This window comes from Mercenaria mercenaria, chromosome 13 (genome assembly GCF_021730395.1).
Source record: "Mercenaria mercenaria strain notata chromosome 13, MADL_Memer_1, whole genome shotgun sequence".
NCBI classification, from domain to species: Eukaryota; Metazoa; Mollusca; class Bivalvia; order Venerida; family Veneridae; genus Mercenaria; species Mercenaria mercenaria.
The window spans coordinates 76,811,888-76,836,810 of NC_069373.1; the positions used below are offsets into that span (position 1 = coordinate 76,811,888).

The window sequence follows — 24,923 nt, forward strand, 5'->3', positions numbered from 1 at the left end:
GAGTCTTCACTGTGACATTCTATTACATTATTATCAGCAATATACCTTACACATCCTCAAACAAACTTACATTATTAAAGTTTGTATCTCCTCTAATGATGAAAATCTTCTCCAAAGTCAGCAAATCGGGAGAACCTCCCGTCATCTTGACGAACTGAAAAAAACAAACATCTGTATTATTCCGTCCTCACCATAATTTATTCTCGGCAGAATATTTCTGTAATTTCTACAGATGATGAAACACAAAAATAATTTCCTTAAAATTCATATCATGCCTAGTTTTGTACAGAAATGGGATTAACAGATCATTTTCAGCTGATCCATTCTTTTTTGTGCCGATTGGACCACAATGTCACCTGATATTCGTTTCTGCGGAAAAATGATAAATGTCACTGGTCTCCCAATACATTCATTACGTAGAATCCCAGAGGGATCACCAGATAATAGACAGTCCGCAGTTATCACAGATGACCGCTTTTTTCATTTGTGATTGGCAAAATCTAGTATAATATAGTGTTCATGATTCTGTTCAAATTTTCACTTGAAATTCCAACTGTAATGATATATTAACAAAGTGATCATCATTATTTCAGTTGATGTTAGACAGGCAACAGCTGCAGTAGTTTCAAATGATTGATTACAGAAAAACTGATTATTCCATAATCATTTTATTTTATTGTTTCTTAAATCTCCCATTACTTCATGAATATCACACAATCATTTCATTTTTCTTTTAAATAGACCTTACAAATTGTATCAAATCTCCTAGAAAAAACAATGACAGCATATACAAACATAAGATTAAAATACCATTTTCTCAAAGGAGCTCAAAATCTCACCTCAAAGAACACTTAATATTCTCCCATAGTGTTTTCTAAGAGGTCCATTTACAGCACTTTTTATTGCCTAAAATAGACGGTAAGGACTGCTTCGTTTAGATTTTCATCAAATTTTCTCTGCTGGTTAATCAGTTCTAAACTCACTAACTGTGATATATTACAACACTCAGAAAGATCCAATAACTTCTTTATTGACCAAGTCCTCCAGTGTATCCACAGACACAATCACATAATGAAGCTGCACTGCATTATTTTCCTGATCACTCCCTTGTTTATTTCTAGGATAAGGACAGGATTTAGTTTTATGTTCCAACATTGCTATTAAATTCATTTCTTCCATAATATTCAGCAAAATGCTTCTGAAAATGATTTTTCTTGTCAATGGATTCATTTTCTTTCTTGAACAACCTAAGGTGAACTACAAAAGGTTTATACAGATAATGACATTTTCTTTGCTAAATTCTCCAATAAAAAGCCTGTACATTAAATTAGATAAAAAGAAAAGTAATCAGTTTGAGGTCCTCATCCATCGTGAAATATTATTTCCATTAGAATTCCATAAGAAGATTCCATATATATATTCCTGCCAATTAATTATCCTTTTATTATTGAAATGTCACTGACAAACTGGAAGTTATTTGAAGAGAAACATTACTGTATCTAATCATCTCTAGACATCCCCTTCCAATCATATCGGAGCAGACAGGACATTCCTAGCCAGTTCTATGTTCAAATGAAACAGTCTATGTAGTCTTAAAGTAGCTTGGAGAGTTCATTTACTTTCTGTCTGAAACATGCAACTAATGTTTTCAAAAATTTGACATTGTCCCAATCTAACTAAAGTACTTGATCTACCTAAATGTTACATCTGATGGCAACCCATTCAAATTCATCTTTCTGTATAATTGGATTTCCAGTATTGCTATTTTTTTATTCCCATCAGTCTATTTTTATAATCTAACAAATCAGATGACTTGTTTCAGTATAGACTTTTAACTTCTACTTTCATTTTCAAAATGTTGAAAGCAAGGCTCTGATTGGCTAGTGGAATAGTAGTCTGAACATGACCTTCTAAAGCCTGTCTTCAGATCAACAAACATTAATAGGGGGTGATTATCACATAACATGTCCAAATAATCCAGAGACCTGTCATAAGTGCAGTCCAAGGATCCGGCACACTGATCTCCAACATTTTTATCTTACAATTTATCGAATGGCACACAGGAACAACAATTCTTATACGACATTACTCTTGCGTATGTTGTTAAAATTTATTTCCTACATTTTCCCTCCAGACAATATGGCACCATTGAAAATATGAGTGAGTTGAATGTCGACTCACCCTTGAAGTAAACAATCAAGTATCTAATGAATACTTACTTTCCGAAAATATAAATAATAATGTCTACACTTAATTTTTCATGTGAAAAATCCCTTGTTATTTCAAAAAAAATTATTCCATCGTTCCATCCCAAACTGTCTGGTCACACAGACAAGACATCTTTTTAATTTAATTGGAAAGTTTTCTGAAAAATCATTCCATCCTAAACTGTCTGGGTGCATAGACATGACATTAGTTTTAGCTGGAAAGTTAAATTCTGTTTAGTACTAAAAACAGGGTTTCAGATAGCAGCACATGCATAGATAGAATACTGACAAATTACAAAAATGTCCAGGAGGATTTCTAAGTACCCCAGTATTCATTATTTCATCTGGGATGATTTACCACAGACCTTCAGCATCTTCCTATAGTAGTCTCACATCCTGAAAAAGAATCAAACGGAATGTATTATGGGCAAGTCATCCAAAGCTCTTTCAACTGTAACTAATTTTTGTATGAAAAGACAACACAGTATATACACTCAGTGACCTCAGCCAGAGCCCAGGGACCTCTGAGTGTTCGTATTTAAGTTCTGAGTACCTAATGCATTACGTAACAATTCCGATGTTTTCCAAACAGTCCAAGGAAAGTATTCTGCTTCAAGAAAACCCCAGCCTCTTCACTGTTGTCAGGATATTTATCTGAATTTTCTTACATACCTTTTTGCCCAGTGATACCCTAGTTGCATTTATATTAAGGGAACATTATTTTATGACTCATAAAAAAGATGGGTTATGACAGCAAAAAAAAAAAATAATAATGCATCAAGGTTTGTTTTTCAATCACACACATTTCTGGAAGAATAAACCTGTCATAATGCATCTTCAGCTTAAGCAATATCGAAAACGATCAGTAAATCCCATCTCAAATATGACAAAAAATGTTTCATAAATATTCAATATTCCCTATATCTATATCCAGCTGTTTTCCATATTTTTCTGCGAGCGCTCAGGAAAAAACATCAATTTTGGTATTGTTGATGATACAAAATAGAAGTTAAGAATGTAGCATTGCATCCCTTTAATAATAAATCCAGATGAAAACCTGATGGGCTTACATTTTGGCAGCTCAATTATTTACAAAAATGATAAAAATTGATTTACATGAAACAATTCCCAATGTTGTACAAGTTTATGCAGTCTGACATAAGACAATCATCAATAGACCAGACCTTGCCAAGCAAATCAATGGATCTTTTTCATGCAGGGAAAGAATAATACAGAACAATATTATCATTACTTCTAGGGGAAAACTGAAATTAAACAAAACAATAAGAAAGTTCATAATTGCTGAATCATTCCAAAGTTTTTACTGAACTGCAAACACAAAATACATTAAAGCTGTTACTGATAGCAGAAATTCAAAGAAATTCTTTTTTTTTTAATACATTATTCGTTTTATGAGGTCTGCATCCAATAATTAAAAACAAACTATAGTTCTAAATAAATTGGACAGTTTTAGTGACATAATTCCAAAATAAGTTGGATTTAAACCGTAATTGCTCGAGGTTGCAATGGGTTCAACAAAATAGTCACATGTGCTGAACGAGGTATCAAGGTATAGCGATCCAAAGAAAATATAAGAAAAATGGCTGGGGACTACATGAATCCAGGTGCTCCAGTCATCAATATTGGAGGAGCAATGTTTCACTGTATGTGTCAAATGATTATGAAAAATGAAAAATAAGGGATATTGTTGATAAAATAGAAACAGTTGAACACCACAGATTGATTAACACAACATAAATAAAACTGTTGCAGGCTTGGTTTGATTGAGACTGTTCATGGATGTCAGTCATGTGATTGTGATGACTAGGTCGGCAATTTGTCACATCACAAACATCATCCATTAGCACTCCTCTATTACAAACTTATGTTTGGTTGGTTACCTCCTCTAATGATGAAGAACTTCTCCAAAGTCAGCAAAAATCTTGAGAACCTCTCAAACTTATATTCCCGAGTCCAATTTACCATCTGAAAAATAATCAACATCTTCATTATTTGCTGGTCTAGTCAAATGTTCCTGTAATTTCTACAGTTGATGAGACATTGAATAAATTCCTTAAAATTCATGTCATGCCTGGTGCTGTACAGAAATGGGATTAACAGATCATTTTCAACTGATCCATTCTTCCTGAGCTGATCAGAACACAATATAGCCCAATATTCATTATGGTGAAAAATGATAAATGTCACTGGTTTCTCAATATACTCATTACACAGAACTCTCCAGGGACATTGCCACATAATAGACACTCCACAGTTATTGCAGACTGCGACCCTAAAAAAACTTACTACATTTTTCTTTTGTGATTGGGGAAACAAGTATACATTTTTGTTTCAAGATTTTGTCCCAAACTTAACAACATTTTCAAGCCTATTTGTTGATATAATTATATAAATACAGTATGAATGTTATATTTTATTGTCCGTAAGTATTGACCTGGCACTCATGAATATTCCGTGTATTTCCGTAAATTAATTTTCGGTGTCCGAATATAAATAGCGGTATAACTAAATATTACATATATCGTTCTAAAGTGATATACTGTCGCATCTGCAGGTAGCTGTGCGGACAAAGCGTTTACCTGCCAATATCAGGATTGCGGGTTCGAGTCCTACGACTGACTATATATTTTTTTTCGCAAATTTTATATGAAGACTTACCACTCATTTGATCAAAGGTATCATGATATCTATGGTTCATTTATAAAGAGTAATCATATTTCCCATTGTAAAATAATGGAATAAAATTGTTTTAATAGTATCTTAGATAAAAAGACAAATTACCTGTCACCAACGTTCCTGTAAAAAACAATTATTACAAGAGAAAACAATCAAAATTCATGAAATATGACACATAAAATAATGTAAATGATAACCTTACAATGCATTAAATTGAAAAAAAAGACCTATTCAGTAAGTGATTTCAAACCCATGGTAACGTGCGTGCTAGTCAGATACCTTACCTCTACGCCACCGTGTCATTACATGTTACTTTAGTAATGTAGATACTTTCAGGATACTAATATTGCGTAAATTGATGAAAACGCCCGAAAATATTGGCGAAGATTAATGAGTGCCAGGTCAATACTTACGGACAATAACTGTTCATCCTCTGTCATTAAACATTATTATTTGTTGAATGATCATTATTATTTGTTTAAAAGATCATGATAATGTGACATTGTATTATAATAATATGTTGTTTATTATGCATGACGATGTACCATGTACAAGTCTTTAGTAAAATTCTGTTCTGTTTTGTTCTGTTCGGTTCTGTATTTGCAAAGTTAATGATGTTTTATTCAATCTAGCTGTTTGTGTTTTTGAAAGGTGTGAACTATATGAGTTTTTAATAATTGATCACAGAAAAACTGATTACTTTGTAATTATTCTATTTTTGTCATAAACCTCCCTGTTGTTGTTTTTTTTTATGAAAATATTACAGAATTTTTAACTTCGAAAATAACATATTGGAAAGAAAACTACATAATGCCTTGACATGCTTTTGATGATGTAACACATACATTGTTAAAAGAGCACAGAATTAAATACCAGCAAAGAACACCATTTGCCAATGAGCTTAAAATGTACATGCAGAGAACATTGATTTTGCAAAAGAGCTCTAGATATACCTGCAAAGACCACCATTTGCAAATGAGCTATTCTCCTGCCTTTTCCCCCAAACAGTTCCATTTACAATACCTTTCATGGCATTGAATTGACTTGAATTAACAACTTTGTCATTAAGATTTTCACCATTTTCTTTGTCCTAACTTATCAGAACTAAAGTCACAGTGGTATATATTAAAATGCTTGGAAAGACATTGAGCCACCTCGTTCTGACTAAACTGACAAACTATGATATATTACAATACTTACCACTTAATAATTACCAGCTGAACTCACTGTGATATATTACAACACTTACCACTTACCTGCTAAACTGACTGTGATATATTACAGCAATTGGGAAGATGCATCAATAACCTGTTATGGACCACTTAGTCCTCCAGTGTTTCCACACACACAATCTCACAATGATAACTTTCTGCTAGCATCTTTTTCTAAAACATCCCTGAGTGAACTGCAAAAGATAAATTTTTTCTAAGTTCTCCAGTAAATATTAAATGTAGCTAATACCAAATTAGATAGGACGAAATCAATGCGAAGTTCTCATTTATTATAAGATATTGTTCCTATTAGAATTATATACATATCCCCTCCAATTCCATATCCTTTTGTTATTGAAATGTCATAGACAAACTGGAAGTCATTTAAAGAAAATCATTATCTAATCAACTAAAGATGTCCAGACCAATCACGTCCAGGCAGACAAGACAGTTTAATGGCTGGTTTCAAGTCCAAAATAATCAGTCTACCAAGTCGTGTAGTGACATGGACAGTTCATTAACTGTCTGGCTGAAACATGCAACCAAAGTGTTCACCTATTTGACAGTCAATGCTTGCTTCTGTTTTAAAACAGTCTGGATTAGGTGACAGTTATGGTCCACTCTTAGTAAAAGAAAATCTGTCCTTCTTGACCTGTAAAGGCTTTTCTGCTAAATTTGTGAGGCTATATTCTTTACACATTGATTTTTAATGACTCTTATTATTAAAAGGACATCTAAGAGGTATTGTTGTCTCATGATCCTTGTCATTGGGATAGTAAAAGTTTTTGTTTCGTCCATTTTGAAACTTTGTAAGCCTTGTTTATCATCGTTAAGTGAATCAAGAGGTCAAGAACCATGCTACTTATTTGCATTTTGTTATTATTTTATGGAACTTCTTGTCATTCCTAATAGCTCAAGACAACTTCATTGTTCTTTGAAAGTTCTATTTCTCCTTTCCTGAATTGTAGATAATGATGTCTGCACATGTAATTTGAGTAGGTTGTCCCTGTTAATTTCTGAGAAATCGTTCTGTCATTCCATCTCTGACCGTCTGGGTGCTTGGACAAGATGTTAATTTAATTTGGTTCTAAAGACACTCTTCTTGATACTTGTGTCACATTTGCTATGAAATGTTTATTACGTAGAATACAGTTTTGACTCACCAACAGCCATAATAAAGTATAATTGGACAAAATGGCAAAAAAAACCCGACAAATCTCTCTAATGACAAAATTCCGTCACTATTACAAATATAGTCCCAGTTTATAAAAAAAACTGAGTGTTGGTCCTATTAATTTAATGATTATAAAAGTCTTGTTTGCCCGGCATGATAAAGGATTGTGGTAGTTTGTGACCAAAGGTAGATGTTTCTGCACTTTGTCCTAGACAACAGCTATTGGGGTTTTTAACATTTTAGTTCATCTAGATTTCACTTGGAAAAATATTGCTGAGCTGTGTTTATTAAAGGAGTTTGTGTTAGAATATAACATACAAGTTATATGTTAGAGCTGAGAATGCGTCTTCCCAAATACTGTATCAATGCAGTGTGCACATACTTTACTCCCCAAAGCTGTATTATTCTCCATTTAAAGGTTGATGTATTATGCTATTATGATAGGAAATTTGAAATTATTTCTTGTCTGACAAGGAGGCAGGATATTTGTAAGTAAACACATTGCATTAGAAGCAGCTGTAACATGTCAAGTACATGTCACCGTGACAAATAAATCACCTTATAATTCACCAATCAGAAGTGGGTACCATCTGTCAATTCCATTTCACACAGACAGAGATAACATTTGATAACTAACTCAGAGTCAAATTCAAGTATTACCTGTCTAATCCATTTAATACCATGCACTGCCCTTCACTGATATGTGGGTTCAAGCTTCACTTAGGGTGTTGAATTCTTCACTGTGTGGAAGCCATCCAGCTGATGGCACAATGTTCACAGGGGCACCTAGGGTCATCCACTACCATCAAAAGCTGTAAAGTCACCATGTGACTGTAACTGTGTCGATATGTGACATTAAACCTAACAAAAGAAAAGATATATAACACCACCTGATAATGACCAACTTGAAGCAAGTACTTCCTGCCAAATCCATTTCACAATGACACATTTACTTTAAATTGACCAATAAGAGACAAGTACTACTTGTCAAATCTATTTCACATACATATCACTTTAAATTGACCAGTAAGAGACAAGTACTGCTTGTCAAATCTATTTCACACAGATATCACTTTAAATTGACCAGCCAGAAGCTGATATTACATGTCACTTAGACATAAATATCACTACAAGTTGACCAATCACAAGCCAGTATTTCATGTCAAATTCATTTCACAGGAACAAAGAAATCACTTTAAATTTACCATTCAGAAGCAAGTATCACACCTGTATTAAGAGCCAATTAACAAACTACTGCATAGAATGCCAGAAACGAGTGAGGAGTGAAATAGCTTGAATCACTGCCTAAAATGCTAGAAACCAGTTTATGTCCATTGGAATTGAAACACGGCTTTGGATTGGTTGAAAAAAAGTGTAGGAATCCCACAAGAGTAAATGAGACATATGCTGAAATGTTTGCAGTCATAGAATTTGTGTCAAAATCAAGCAATACAATGTTTTCTGTAAAATTTGGAATATTTTACAAGTATCTGGCTGAATGCATCCAGTGGAAAATAACAATAGCAGTGTCTGACCTGAAGAAGCAAGTAACAAACTACTGCCTAGAATGCCAGAAACCAGTGTTGAGTTACTGCAAGATAAAATAAAAATGTCTGCACACAGCATAATGAGGTACAAGGGTCCAATATTCTGGAATATAACATAACTGTAACATTGTATGTTGGCATTCCTGCAGGAGATTAAAGCACTTACTGCACTTCGGTTTTAATTCCATCATTCTATTTCCCCATTATGCACTCTTGTGTTTTGCATGCTTTCTTCCATTCTCAACAAAACCTCAGAGAAACAATATAGACAGTAATTATGCATACTTGGAAAATACAACACTTTGTATGGATAAGGTCAATTAAGGTGGCACTGCGGTGATGTTGAAGTCTTGGAACAATTCTCTTCATTCCAAAATTATGGTTAATTATTCAAAATTCGTGATTATTATCTAAAGATTACTTTCATGGAAATTGGTTTTTAAAAATGGAAATCTGAGATAAATATATATGTAAATTATTATGCTTTTTAGCCCACCATCATCAGATGGTGGGCTATTCAAATCACTCTGCGTCTGTGGTCCGTCGTCCTTCCGTCCGTCCGTCCGTCCATCCTTCCGTCCGTTAACAATTTCTCGTTATCGCATCTCCTCAGAAACTACCTGGGGGATTTTGACCAAACTTTGTCAGAATGATGTATTGGTACCCTACTTGTGTCCCCCTGAAAATCAGACTGGTTCAACAATTTCTTAGTAAGTTATGGCCCTTTGTTTATTTCTATAATTTACATAGATTTATATAGGGAAAAACTTTGAAAATCTTCTTGTCCAAAACCACAGAGCCTAGGGCTTTGATATTTGTTATGAAGCATCATCTAGTGGTCCTCTACCAAGATGATTCAAAATATTTCCTTGGGGTCTAATATGGCCCCGCCCCGGGGGTCACATGGTTTATATAGATTTATATAGGGAAAAACTTTGAAAAACCTCTTGTTCAAAACCACAGGGCCTAGGGCTTTGATATTTTGTATATGACATCATCTAGTGGTCTTCTACTAAGATTGTTCAAATTATCCCCCCAGGGTCAAATATGGCTCCGCCCCGGGGGGTCACATGGTTCATATAGACTTTTATAGGGAAAAGATTTTAAAATCTTGTCAATAACCTACAACATTCAAATTTGGACCACATGTATGGTTTTGAGTGGCAAGATGAACCTTGACATGAGTTGACCTTGATTTTGACCTAGTGACCTACTTTCACATTTCTGTAGCTACAGCCTTCAAATTTGGACCACTTGCATAGTTTTGTGCACTGAAAAAAACTTTGACCTTGACTTTGACCTAGTGACCTACTTTCTCATTTTTGAAGGCACAGGCTTCAAATTTGGACCACATGCATAGTTTTGTGTTCCGAATTGGAATTTGACCTTGATTTTGACCTACTGACCTACTTTCACATTTCTCAAGCTACAGCCTTCAAATTTGGACCACATGCATAGTTTTGTTTACCGAAACAAACTTTGACCTTTATATTGACCTAGTGACCTACTTTCACATTTTTGAAGGTACAGGCTTCAAATTTTGAACACATGCATAGTTCTGTGTTCTGAAATAAAATTTGACCTTGATTTTGACCTAGTGACCTACTTTAACATTTCTCGAGCTACAGCCTTCAAATTTGGACCACATGCATAGTTTTGTGTACCAAAATGAACTTTGACCTTAAGATTGACCTAGTGACCTACTTTCACATTTCTGTAGCTACAGGCTTCAAATTTAGACCACATGCATAGGATTGTGTACCGAAACAAACTTTGACCTTGTCATTGACCTAGTGACCTACTTCCACATTTTTGAAGGTACAGGCTTTAAATTTGGACCACATGCATAAATTTGTGTTCTGAAGTGTAATCTGACCTTGATTTTGACCTAGTGACCTACTTTCACATTTCGTCCTTGAAATTGATCTAGTGACCTACTTTCACATTTCTCAAGCTACAGCTTTCAAATTTGGACCACATGCAAAGTGTTGTGTACGGAAATGAAATTTGACCTTGAGCTAGTCAGTAAGTCTTGAAATTTGGAACACTCAAAAATGGCACATTGGTGGGCGCCAAGATCACTCTGTGATCTCTTGTATTGAGAACTTTTAAAGTATATGTAGGGGAATTACTTTTTCCTTCATTACAGTTTAATATATTATTATAATATAATTCATATGTATGAAAAAGAAGATTTACATTCAGAGTACCTACTATGTATTATCCAAAACTGTATGGTCAGTAGGACAGTAACTGTCTGTTGTTGATTGATAGAACACCTGTAATACCAGGCGAGGTGAATTAAACATGTCAACATGGTTGTTATATACTTGTTAAAGCAGTTACAAGTTTTTAAAAATTTTAATTTGAATTTCTATTGAGGTAAAATTATCAAACAAAAATTATATGCCATGCCTGACATGAGGAAGTAATGTCAGACATTAAATAGACTTACACAAGGAAGAAATCAATAATTGGAAATACTAAATTTAAAAGAAATGTGTATAGTGTTAGTTAAGTATTTGTATCATTCCACACCTCTTTTAAAATAATTTTAAACAATTGACAGAGGGCAGTTGGAACAGTGTTCAATGTTCAAGCTCATATCATTAATACATTCAAGACATTTCTATCTGTTAGTAAACTGTTTGAACTGGACAAGACAGAAAGCAGGCAGACAGTAATACAATGGGTTTGCCTTGGGCTATCAAAACAGAGACATATATTGTAAATACAGCCAGACAGATAAAGTAGGAATTCCTCTGAAATTGACATAAAAGTGCCCTTAGTCAATGGCCAGTTCCTCACAAAAACACAGTAATTACCATCAAGTCTATTACATAAGACAGAAGTATAAACTGACCAATACTTTCAGTCACTTTTGCTTTGATCCAATTACTTTAAGTATTCTGTTTCAGTGTCTGAACTTAGGACACAGAGCTCACTTGAGTGTCTATTGCTAAATTGCAGCCTGTCTGTGGTGAAATATGCAATGCACTCAAACTTGTAAATGATGGAACAGATAATGAACTTGAGGATTTTACAGGTTAATAGAGCCATCCAACTGGCTTACAGAAAGCCAGAGCCAACCTTGGCTTGACATAATGCAAAGAAGGAGAAATTGGGCCTTACTCAACTATCAGAAGCTTGAAAGTTGTGAAATGACCTAATTTTGTGTCAGTGTGAATTAAAACAGGATGCCAAAATATTTATTTAAATTTTATATTTTTGTTACACTTTGTAAAAGACAAAAAGCATTTGAGGCTGCTACATTAGAAATATGTAATGCACTTGGTTAGACTTTCCCTAAGTGTGTTGAAACTGTGATGTATTTGAGGCTACTACTGTTACTGCTGAAATGAGTGATGCACTTGTGACAATTGCTGTAGCAATATATAAAGCAGTTGAAACTATTTACTGCTGAAATATGCAATGCACTGGAGGCTGTTACTGCTGAAATATGTATGGCAGTTTGCAAAATTTTAATTTGATTTAATTTTAAAATGTTAATGCACTTAACAAATGAACACAGTTGGGTGTTGCCTTGAAGGAATCAATGGTAAAAACACCTGTGTGGAGTTTAAACTGGTTAATTGTGCATAAACCTCAGCCATATTCCAAAGCTACAAGACTGTGTTAACAACCATAACGAAAGGCATGATATATGAAATACAGTAATGCTTGTATAAATAATTATAAAAAGAATCTAACAAACAATACACAAACTTTCTCAATGCCTGTGTAAAAAGGCAGTACAACAAGACTCTTTTAAGGGCCCAAAAAAAGCATTGGACAGAAGACAAATTATATCAAAGCAGTTCAGTCCTAGTGAGCTGTAGAATTACCAGTCATGGTGGAACATGAAACTGTTATAACTGAAATATGTAAGGTACAACAAATCTCAGGTATAATCTACAATTTCATTGGCTAATTCAGGCAAACCTCAAGTATTCTACAATCAACAGCTTTCTTGCAAATCTCAAGTATTCTTACAATGTCATTGGCTAATTCGGGTACATCTCAAGTGTTCTACAATTTCATCAGCTAATTCAGGTACATCTCAAGTATTCTTACAATGTCATTGGCTAATTCAGGTACATCTCAAGTGTTCTACAATTTCATCAGCTAATTCAGGTACATCTCAAGTGTTCTACAATTTCTTTGGCTAACTCAGGCAAATCTCATGAGTTCTAATATTTCTGTAATTTTTTGTGAAATCCTGGTAGTGTGAAGATGAAAGGTTTATGAGACAAAATATACATTTACCAAATTGTCAGATTTTTCATAATCAATTACTTAAAACTAGTATGGTGCTCACCTTTCAATTGCAATCGGAATATTATAACATCATTAACTTTGCAAATATAGCTACACTTGACAATTAAGTGACAATTTGAACAGAATCATCAACAATAAATCACATTAGGTTTCTCAATCGCAAATGAAAAACCTAGCATGTTTTTGAGGGGTAGTCTGCAATAACTGTGGACTGTCTATTATGTGGCAATGTCCCTCAGGGGTTCTATGTAATGAGTATATTGAGAAACCAGTGACATTTATCATTTTTCCCTGAAATGAGTATCAAGTGATATTGTGTTCCCATCATCTTGGGAAGAATAGATCAGTAGAAAATGATCTGTTAATCCTATCCCTGTATAACACTGGGCATGACATGAATTTAAAGGAATTTATTATGATGTTTTGTCTACAGTAGAAATTACAGGAATATTAAGACGGAATGGAGTAGTTAGGAGAATAATGAAGACATTTGTTTATTTTCAGGTGGTAATTTAGATCAGACAACTGAAGTTTGAGAGGTTATCAAGAGTTGTTGACTTTGGAGGAAATCTTCATCCTTGGAGAAAGTAACAAACCTAAGGTATGTTTGTTAGGGGTTGAAGAAGATCTTTCACTTGTTGTAGGTAGAGATGAGAGTATCCATTTTGAAGCACTGTTTTGTTGGTAACAAGGCTCTGCTGAATTACTGCCAGAGAAGTTATCAGGGAGCTGCCATTTCTTCTTTTCCAGTGATAGATTCTTTTTCTTGCATATAATGTCGTATACATGAATGAAATAAAAGACATCCTTTACAGCAGCTGCTCTGTTTATTTACAAACTTGGAAAATGTTAAATTCTAAGCAGAAATTACGTCATGACTTCACAGAGGTCCACAACAACATAAGACTTTATTTAATTTTTTGTTGTTGTTGGGTTTAACGTTGCACCGACACAGTTTAGGTCATATGGCGACTTTCCAGCTTTGATGGTGGATGAAGACTGCAGGTGCCCCTCCGTGCATTATTTCATCATGGGCAGGCACTTGGGTAGAACAACCGACCTGCCATAAGCCAGCTGGATGGCTTCCTCACATGAAGAATTCACCCCGGTGAGGCTCGAACCCATATTGGTGAGGAGCAAGTGATTTGAAGTCAGCAACCTCAACCACTTGGCCACTGAGGCCCCCAGCATAGAGTTCAGGTGGAGTCTTATTATCTTATTATTGTTACATATTTCTAGTATAATAACTTACTTTGAATCAAGAAATATGCTACAAGCAACAAAGTACCTTACTTTTATTCTGTTTTTACATAAAAAATTAAGTAAATACATGAATCTGCTACATAAAATAAACGCAGTTCATTATGATGTCATTTACAGCATGAGTGATTATACTCGGGATTTAAGGGTTTCCGGTGTTGGCATAAACACTTGAAACTTGTGTTCTGTGCTTTCTGACCTATTTGTTTCACGTAAACATCGCCACAATGACTCACATGCCATAACAATTTTTACACTGAATTTCCTTCAAATTATCCCAACTATGTACAAGGTAGCATTAGATTTATTGAATGGTGGACTAGGTCATCATGCTTGGATATTAGCATTGGGTATTCCGGCAAAAGTTAGAGTGTAACCAAATAGACTGTTTCTAGTAGCTCTTTGAATGCTGCATTGTATTTTTTATGAGGATCTTTCATCAGTACAGAAGAGCTTGGTATTACATCACAATGTACAGTTAATATTTTCATTTCATCTTATGTTTTATTTCAACATTCTTCTAGAATGGAACAACATTCTATTGTGGGTTTTTTTGCTGCATGAAGAAGATCCATTGATTTACTTGGAATTTCTGGTCCATGGATGATTATCCTATGTCAGATTGCATAAAAATTGCTTGTAAAACTGGTATAACATTGAGGATTATTATTTATAAATCAGTTTTTTTAATCACGTTTGGTAAATAATTGAGCTCCGAAAATGTAAGCATCTGGTTTTGATGTGACGCAATTTTTTATACTGATACCTACATAGAAATGGAATGATTTCTCAGAGCACTTCCAGTAAAATATGTAAATCGGGGATATAGATACTGGGATAATTGAATATTTATGAAACATTTTTTTGTGGTATTTGAGATGGAATTTACTGATCATTTTCGATATTGCTTATTCTGAAGATGCCTTATGACAGGTTAACTCTTCCAGAAATATGATTGAGTCATGTGTGTGATTGAAAACGAACCTTAATGCATTAATATCGTCCTTTTGCTAATGCTGTTTTTGCAGTTATAATTTAGTTATAGAACGATTCTCTTTATGAGTCACAAAATTATATTCACTCAGATAAATGCAACAAGGCTACATTTCGGAGAACAAAGTAAAAAAAAGTGTATTTAGATAAATTGATCCCAGCAGCAGTGAGGAGGCAGCGTTTGCTGAAGCAATGTGGAGACTTTGCTTTGAGCAGTGAGGAGGCAGCATTTGCTGAAGCAATGTGACTTTGCTGGGACAGTGAGAGCAATTGCTGAACAATGGAGACTTTGCTTGGAGCAGTGAGGAGGCAGCATTTGCTGAAGCAATGTGGAGACTTTGCTTGGAGCAGTGAGGAGGCAGCATTTGCTGAAGCAATGTGGAGACTTTGCTTGGAGCAGTGAGGAGGCAGCATTTGCTGAAGCAATGTGGAGACTTTGCTTGGAGCAGTGAGGAGGCAGCATTTGCTGAAGCAATGTGGAGACTTTGCTTGGAGCAGTGAGGAGGCAGCGTTTGCTGAAGCAATGTGGAGACTTTGCTTGGAGCAGTGAGGAGGCAGCGTTTGCTGAAGCAATGTGGAGACTTTGCTTGGAGGAGTGAGGAGGCAGCGTTTGCTGAAGCAATGTGGAGACTTTGCTTGGAGGAGTGAGGAGGCAGCGTTTGCTGAAGCAATGTGGAGACTTTGCTTGGAGGAGTGAGGAGGCAGCGTTTGCTGAAGCAATGTGGAGACTTTGCTTGGAGGAGTGAGGAGGCAGCGTTTGCTGAAGCAATGTGGAGACTTTGCTTGGAGGAGTGAGGAGGCAGCGTTTGCTGAAGCAGTGTGGAGACTTTGCTTTGAGCAGTGAGGATATTTTCCCCGGAGAACATCAGAATAGTTTTACATACCATCAAATGCACAATTACTTGAGAAAGATGTCTGATTGAATACAACAGTTTGTCCTTGCCAAGACTGGTCAAAAGTAATTTTAAATAATACGACATTTGTTTGAAAACAATATTGCATATTAATCCTTTACTTATCAGACTTCAATCCTCAAATCCTTTGATCGGTATAAAATTGTTGTTGTAACAGACAACTCATGATCTCCATGTTCCAGACAGGTTGTTTTCTGAGTAAGACATAAGCTGTGCTGCTGTTTCCTAGGTTACACAGAACTCACTTAAAGTGAAATATAACCAAATTGACCATAGAAATAATGAGGAAAACAGTTACATCCATTTATTAATTAGGCATTGAAAAAATCTAAAGGTGTTATACATGCTCTCAGTTTGCTCTGTGTTTAAAGAAACAAAAAGGTTTGAATTAATTTCTGCGAATTAAGCTTCTACTTTAGGCTGAATATATTTCAGTTTCTCTTGCTACTATTGTAGTATTACCATTTTGATCAATCAGAATGTCTTAAACAGTCGGAATTACACCAGAAACTAGAATTCAGAATTACAGGAAACTGAGATTTGAATAGACTTTTTACTCCACAAAGGAGTTAGACACTTCTGCCATGTCTTGTGTCACTGCCGTAGGATTTTGTGTAAAAGAAATTGGAGGCTTGCATTTGACCTAAGCTATTGTCATTTGTGCTTTTTCAATGTCTGAGTGATATGGATTTAATATTTGATGTTTGCTTGTGATTGGCTATTGTCATTTGTACTTTACCAGTGTCTGGGTGGCATGGATTTGACAGCTGATGTTTGCTTGTGATTGACTATTGTCATTTGTGCTTTACCAGTGTCTGGGTGTCATTGATTTGACAGTTGATGTTTGCTTGTGATTGGCTATTGTCATTTGTGCTTTACTAGTGTCTGGGTGGCATGGATTTAATATTTGATGCTTGCTTGTGATTAGCTATTGTCATTTGTGCTTTACCAGTGTCTGGGTGGCATGGATTTGACAGTTGATGTTTGCTTGTGATTGGCTATTGTCATTTGTGCTTTACCAGTGTCTGGGTGGCATGGATTTGACAGTTGATGTTTGCTTGTGATTGGCTATTGTCATTTGTGCTTTACCAGTGTCTGGGTGGCATGGATTTGACAGTTGATGTTTGCTTTTGATTGGCTATTGTTATTTGTGCTTTACCAGTGTCTGGGTGCTTTACCAGTGTCTGGGTGGCATGGATTTGACAGTTGATGTTTGCTTGTGATTGGCTATTGTCATTTGTGCTTTACCAGTGTCTGGGTGGCATGGATTTAATATTTGATGCTTGCTTGTGATTGGCTATTGTCATTTGTGCTTTACCAGTGTCTGGGTGGCATGGATTTGACAGTTGATGTTTGCTTGTGATTGGCTATTGTCATTTGTGCTTTACCAGTGTCTGGGTGGCATGAACTTGACAGTTGATGTTTGCTTGTGATTGGCTATTGTCATAAGTGCTTTACCAGTGTCTGGGTGGCATGGATTTAATATCTGATGCTTGCTTGTGATTGGCTGTTGTCATTTGTGCTTTACCAGTGTCTGGGTGGCATGGATTTGACAGCTGATGTTTGCTTGTGACTGGCTATTGTCATTTGTGCTTTACCAGTGTCTGGGTAGCATTGATTTGACAGTTGATGTTTGCTTGTGATTGGCTATTGTCATTTGTGCTTTACCAGTGTCTGGGTGGCATGGATTTGACAGTTGATGTTTGCTTGTGATTGGCTATTGTCATTTGTGCTTTACCAGTGTCTGGGTGTCATGGATTTGACAGTTGATGTTTGCTTGTGATTGACTATTGTCATTTGTGCTTTACCAGTGTCTGGGTGGCATGGATTTGACAGTTGATGTTTGCTTGTGATTGACTATTGTCATTTGTGCTTTACCAGTGTCTGGATGGCATGGATTTGACAGTTGATGTTTGCTTGTGATTGGCTATTGGCATTTGTGTTTTACCAGTGTCTGGGTGGAATGGATTTGACAGTTGATGTTTGCTTGTACTTAGCTATGTCCTTTGTGCCATCTCAATGTCCAGATGACATGAATTAAACACTTGCTTGCTTGTGATTGATCAGTTATCAAGTTCTATTCCTGTTTCTATGAGACATGTGTATGACATGTGATATCTGTATGATTTATGATGTCATGCATCAACAAAAATATCTTAAGAATTTTCAACCTCTGTATCTTCCTATGTATGACATATTTCCTGATTAATGTCACATTATTAATCATTTTTTAAATAGAGAAATATTCTCCAGGGTGTAAAATATCTGCACATATAGACTTTTAACAGTATGTAGGAAGTAACATTCTCTCTAACAGATAATGTGCTTGTTATTTCTTAACACAGACTCCTTAAGGAATGTAACAATTAATGAATATGGATCATTGCAACTGTATTGAAGTATATAGATGAAAATAAAGTGCCTTAGCATGAGTCAGACTTGTGCTGCAGTATTTGCAGTAGCTGCGGCCTTATAGGATAGATACAAAGACGCCATGTACAGTTTTACCCATGAGCAAAATTAGACCATTATATCCATATTCTCTTATGAAGTCATGTAAAGCAGACTTTGAAACAAGAAAATGATATATCATACATTTAAACAGATTGACTTCAACAAAAAGAAGTAAAATTCAGTTTTTTTAATATCTTAGATTTTGCCTATATAAATCTGTTGTGTTGATTCTGGAATTTTGTCAGTTTTTGTCAGCGATCTTGTCCAGTAACTTATTCTTCCTTGACCTGTTGTGATTACATTAGATGGTTGTTATGTCTTCACACACAGGTACCCATATCCATCACTGTTTAAAAGACAAGGTTTATATATAGAAATGTTAAATTTTCTTTGTGCTCTGTCAAAAGAGAGTAATGCAACATAATGAATATTCATTCTGTAGCTTAAGCACTGTAAAATTTCATTAGTATGGATATTACATAATTATGATAACTTTTAAATAATTACTATACTTCCCATTCTGAAGTGTCAGATTTAAACATTGATGAATGCATGCAGGCCCAGTGTTCTGTGAAATAATTATTCTAAAGCAACTGTGACACAAGTATCAATGAATTGCTGTAGAACTAAATTAAATTGATGTCTAGTCCAAGCACCTAGACAACCTGGGACGAGCACCTAGACATCCAGGAACGAGCATCTAGACAACCTGGGATGAGTACCTAGACATCCAGGAACGAGCACCTAGACCACCTGGGACGGAAAGATTGAATATTTTCTAGAAATAACGAGGAATTTTTAACAAGGACAACTTATTCAAACTACTTGTGTAGACATCATTATCTTTATTTAAGGAAAGGAGTTTTCAAAGAGTAATGAAGTCTTTCTAAGATTGTTAAAGAGCCAAAAGAAGAAAATGGGGGAGGTGGGGTTTTCTACAGAATGTGAAACATTGTGCTATGGTGGTATAACAGAAGTTTTTTCCCCTGCTCAAACCTATTGCTAACTCTGCATTGCTACCAACATTTATGTTTAGATGACAAGCCAGATATTTTGTAGTAGTCTCATGTCCGCAGTGGGATACACTAGAGTCTGTCATCTGTCGTCTACAGAAGAAGAAAAGATGAAGGTCAAAGAATATCACCTCAGAGATTCATAATGAGCGTCACTAATTTGACTGCATAAAAGTTTTTTAAAAAATGCACTTTAATTATGTCTCCCACCACAGAGTGGTGTGGGAGATATATTGATTTACTGCTGTCTGCGTGTGTGTCCGTGTGTGTGTCTGTCAAAAATCTTGTCGGTGCTCTAAGTTGAACAGTCCTCATCCAATCTTCACTCAACTTAAACAAAATGTGTTTACCAATAAGTCCTCAGCTAATTTCGATAACTAACCAAATCGGCCCAGGCACTTTAGAATTATGGCCCTTGAATTACCGAAAAATCGCTCTGTACACACTTGTCCGCACTCTAAGTTGAACATTTCTCATTCGATCTTCACCAAACTTGAACAAAATGTGTTTGCCTAAAAGTCCTCAGCCAAGTTCGATAACTAGCCAAATCAGTCAAGGCACTTCAGAATACAGCCCTTGAACTACCGAAAATCATGTATTGGTGCATGGTTGACTCAGATACATAACTATTCAGATGATTAGGCAGTTGTGGGAGACATGCACTTTTCTCAAAAGCACCTCTAGTATTAGATATATTTTGCCTGAAAATTGAAAGTCAGATGGACTGTTTTTATCTAAATGTGAGCTTTTGTGATTGTCTTCCTTCGTCGTCTGTCAGTCGTCCGTCAACAACAATTTCACTGTTAACACTCTAGAGGTCACAATTTTGGCCCAATCTTAATGAAACTTGGTCAGAATGTTACCCTCAATAAAATCTTGAACGAGTTTGATATTGGGTCATCTGGGATCAAAAACTAGGTCACCAGGTCAAATCAAAGGAAAAGCTTGTTAACACTCTAGAGGTCACAATTTTGGCCTAATCTTAATGAAACTTGGTCAGAATGTTATCTTTAATAAAATCTTGGAAGAATTTGATATTGGGTCATCTGGGGTCAAAAACTAGGTCACCAGGTCAAATCAAAGGAAAAGCTTGTTAACACTCTAGAGGTCACAATTTTGGCCTAATCTTAATGAAACTTGGTCAGAATGTTATCTTTAATAAAATCTTGGAAGAATTTGATATTGGGTCATCTGGGGTCAAAAACTAGGTCACCAGGTCAAATCAAAGGAAAAGCTTGTTAACACTCTAGAGATCACAATTTTGGCCCAATCTTAATGGAACTTGGTCAGAATGTTACTCTCAATAAAATCTTGAACGAGTTTGATATTGGGTTATCTGGGATCAAAAACTAGGTCACCAGGTCAAATCAAAGGAAAAGCTAGTTAACACTTAAGAGGTCACAATTTGGGCCCAATCCTAATGAAACTTGATAAGAATGTCCTCAATAAAATCTTGGACGAGTTTGATATGGGTCATATGGGGTCAAAAACTAGGTCACCAAGTCCAATCAAAGGAAAAGCTTGTTAACACTCTAGAGGTCACAATTTTGGCCCAATCTTAATGAAACTTGGTCAGAATATTACTCGCAATAAAATCGTTGACGAGTTTGATATTGGGTCATCTGGGATCAAAAACTAGGTCACCAGGTTAAATCAAAGGAAAAGCTCGTTAACACTCTAAAGGTCACAATTTTAGCCCAATCTTAATGAAACTTGGGCAGAATGTTATCCTATATAAAATCTTGGACGAGTTTGATATTGGGTCATCTGGGGTTAAAAACTAGGTTACCAGGTCAAATCAAAGGAAAAGCTAGTTAACACTGTAGAGGCCACATTAATGACTGTATCTTCATGAATCTTGGTCAGAATATTAATCTTGATGGTCTCAAGATTCAGTTTGAATCTGGGGCATGTAGGGTCAAAAACTAGGTCACCAGGTCAAATCAAAGGAAAAGCTAGTTAACACTGTAGAGGCCACCTTTATGACCATATCTTAATGGAACTTGGTCAGAATGTTGATTTTGATGATCTATAGGTCAAGTTCAAATCTGGGTCAGGTGGGGTCAAAAACTAGGTCACCAGGCCAGATCAAAGGAAAAGCTTGTTAACACTCTAGAGGCCACATTTATGACTGTATCTTCATGAAACTTGGTCAGAATGTTAACCTTGATGGGCTTTAGGTCAGGTTCGAATCTGGGTCATGTGGGGTCAAAAACTAGGGCACCGAAAAGCTAGTTAACACTTTTGAGATCACATTTATGACCATGACTTTATGAAACTTGGTCAGAATGTTAATCTTGATGATCTTTAGGTCAATAGGTCAGGTGAGCAATACCGGCCTTCATGGCCCTCTTGTTATAATTGCTATTTTGTGTTTTGCAATGTAGCAGTTATAATGGCTATAAGAATATTTCTTTGCTTCAAGGGTGTGTACTTGTTGTTAACTACAATTCATATATACTTACCTTTCAGATGGTGCCATATTGTCTGACTAGAAGACATGGCTGACTATAATGATAATATAATTATGCACAAGGTTTGGTGTTTGTAAAAAGTTAGTCAGCAGCCTGTATATAATGCTACTGCATGTTCAACATAAGTGAGACCAAAAGACCTGGACGTAATTTTTAACAGTATCTACATTCACTTGAAAGAACAAGCCATCATGTACTTAACTCCTGGGCCAATTTAATAAAATAAACAATACTTTTGCTCATTTGTGACAGGTATTTTTTGTTTTGATTTAGATATTTTCTCCCACTAGCTTGTTGTTGCAAGGAAAGCCTGACAATAAGTTAGTTTTATATGAAAGCCATCATCAAACCTTTCTTAACGCTGAAAGAATTTTTTAAATCGGACGATTATTGAAAAAGATATGGCAATTTGAAATTTAAGAAAATGACTGATCATGGAGGCAGCCATTTTAGTGTGTTATGACGTCATTTACACACTGCTGAATTCTTTATTTAGCAAATAACCTTTCAGATAGATTAATTTCATATGATTACTCAGTGTAGGATTTAAAATATGGTAATTTCTTTCATTCATATAATATAGCTTGAAAAAGGAGAGAAATTATTTTACATAAATAAGTAAATACAGTTGAAACATGTATCCGGAAATTCAATAAATCCGCCATTTTGTATCTTGTTGCCATGGAAACAAAATGGCCACCATTTTGATCAAATATTTAAATGCTCATGACTTTCTCATTTTCAAACTGATTTTGAAAATTCTTTCACTTCTTTAAATGATTTCAGAAACCCTAGAAGATGGAATTAACACAAAAACAATATTATCTTTACCTTTAAATATTAGATATATTTTTTGTATATCTAGATCTAGTTGGATTTAGATCTAAATTTAAATTTTAAAGTTTTCAGAAAAATAAATCTTTTTTTTTCAGGCTCTGCACAGGCTGTTCTGCAGTACCTAAGGCCATGAAAAAAGTATGAACATTTAATGTTTAGTATTAAAAAAGCTGTGATTCAAATTTGGACTTTGCCTTTTCCAGCAGGATATATATCTTTGTTTTTGGTCTGGAATTCGTAATTTTAACATGTCCAAAACATTGTGGAATGATACTAATTTCACTTGGGTATTGATTACATTTTACTCGGACTTTATCATAGACTCCCTTTGTAAAATCTCAAACTTTAAACTAAAATAAAGGTATTAAATCGATATATTATTTTAATGAAACTTCAAAGTTTTGTTGTTTGTAGCATCATCTGGGGCTTGTGCAGTGAAAAATCTAAATTTAGTTTCTAAAGTAGTGTGATATTTATTTCTTAAGTCACTATATTTTCATTGTAAATATACTTCGTTATACCCAAGTGGAAACTGGCAGGTACTTGAAAATGCAGCTCTCTGATTGGTCAGTTAGAACCCCTTATGTTCAGTGATGTCATGAGAAAGTTATGAATTGTTTCTCAGTGGCTGTATATCTTCCATCAATTAATAAGTACTCTGGGAATCAATTAAACTTCTTCTGTGATTCTTAAAAGACAATTTCAACATGAGTAAGGGTTTCTTTTATCAGATGTTTTTTTATGCCCCCGAAGGGAGGCATATAGTTTTTTAACCGTCTGTCGGTCCGTCAGTCTGTCGATCTGTCAGTCTGTCCGCAATTTTCGTGTCCGGTCCATATCTTTGTCATCGATGGATGGATTTTCAAATAACTTGGCATGAATGTGTACCACAGTAAGACGACGTGTCGCGCGCAAGACCCAGGTCCGTAGCTCAAAGGTCAAGGTCACACTTAGACGTTAAAGGATAGTGCATTGATGGGCGTGTCCGGTCCATATCTTTGCCATCCATGGATGGATTTTCAAATAACTTGGCATGAATGTGTACCACAGTAAGACGACGTGTCGTGCGCAAGACCCAGGTCCATAGCTCAAAGGTCAAGGTCACACTTAGACGTTAAAGGTCATTTTTCGTGATAGTGCATTGATGGGCGTGTCCGGTCCATATCTTTGTCATTCATGCATGGATTTTAAAATAACTACGCATGAATGTGTGACAAAGTAAGACGACGTGTCGCGTGCAAGACCCAGCTCCATAGGTCAAAGGTCCTAAACTCTTACATCGACCATAACTATTCATTCAAAGTGCCATCGGGGGCATGTGTCATCCTATGGAGACAGCTCTTGTTTTTTTTTTGTTTTTTTTAATTTTCCTCTTTTGAAATATTGTTCTGTAACTTTTTCCCTGCATTGCAAAAGATTGATTGATTGCTTGGCAATTCTAGTCCACAGATGATTGCGTTATGTCAAATTGCATAAATCCTGCCTGTCAAACTTGTACAACATTGTACAATTTCTGGGATTATTACATGTAAATCATTTTTTTTTTTTTATTATCATTTTCTGTAAATATTGGAGCTGCCAACATGTAGGCATCAGGTTTTCTTCATGCAAATTGTACTGTGATGCAATGTTTTTATTCGAAATTGCCATTTTGTATTGGTAACATCACTGAAATTGGATGTTTTTTTCCTAGAGCTCGCAGAAAAATATGGAAATAGGGATATAGATACAGGGAAAATTGAATATTTATGAAATATTGTTTGTCATATTTAAGATGGAATTTACTGATCATTTGCAATATTGCTTAAGTTTAAGTTATCTTATGACAGGTTTATTCTTCGGAAATATGATCAGAGTTACGGGC

At 35.3% G+C, this 24,923-nt stretch overlaps 1 protein-coding gene across 1 annotated transcript in view; it reads left to right on the top strand.

Annotated features, from left to right (window-relative positions):
• LOC123529197 (plexin-A1-like) overlaps window positions 1–24,923 on the top strand; it is a 175,504-nt gene that overhangs the window by 22,461 nt on the left and 128,120 nt on the right. The window contains exon 2 of the mRNA XM_053520997.1: window positions 13,619–13,715. The gene's annotated coding sequence lies outside the window, so the exon portion shown is untranslated. The remainder of the gene's footprint in view (window positions 1–13,618; window positions 13,716–24,923) is intronic.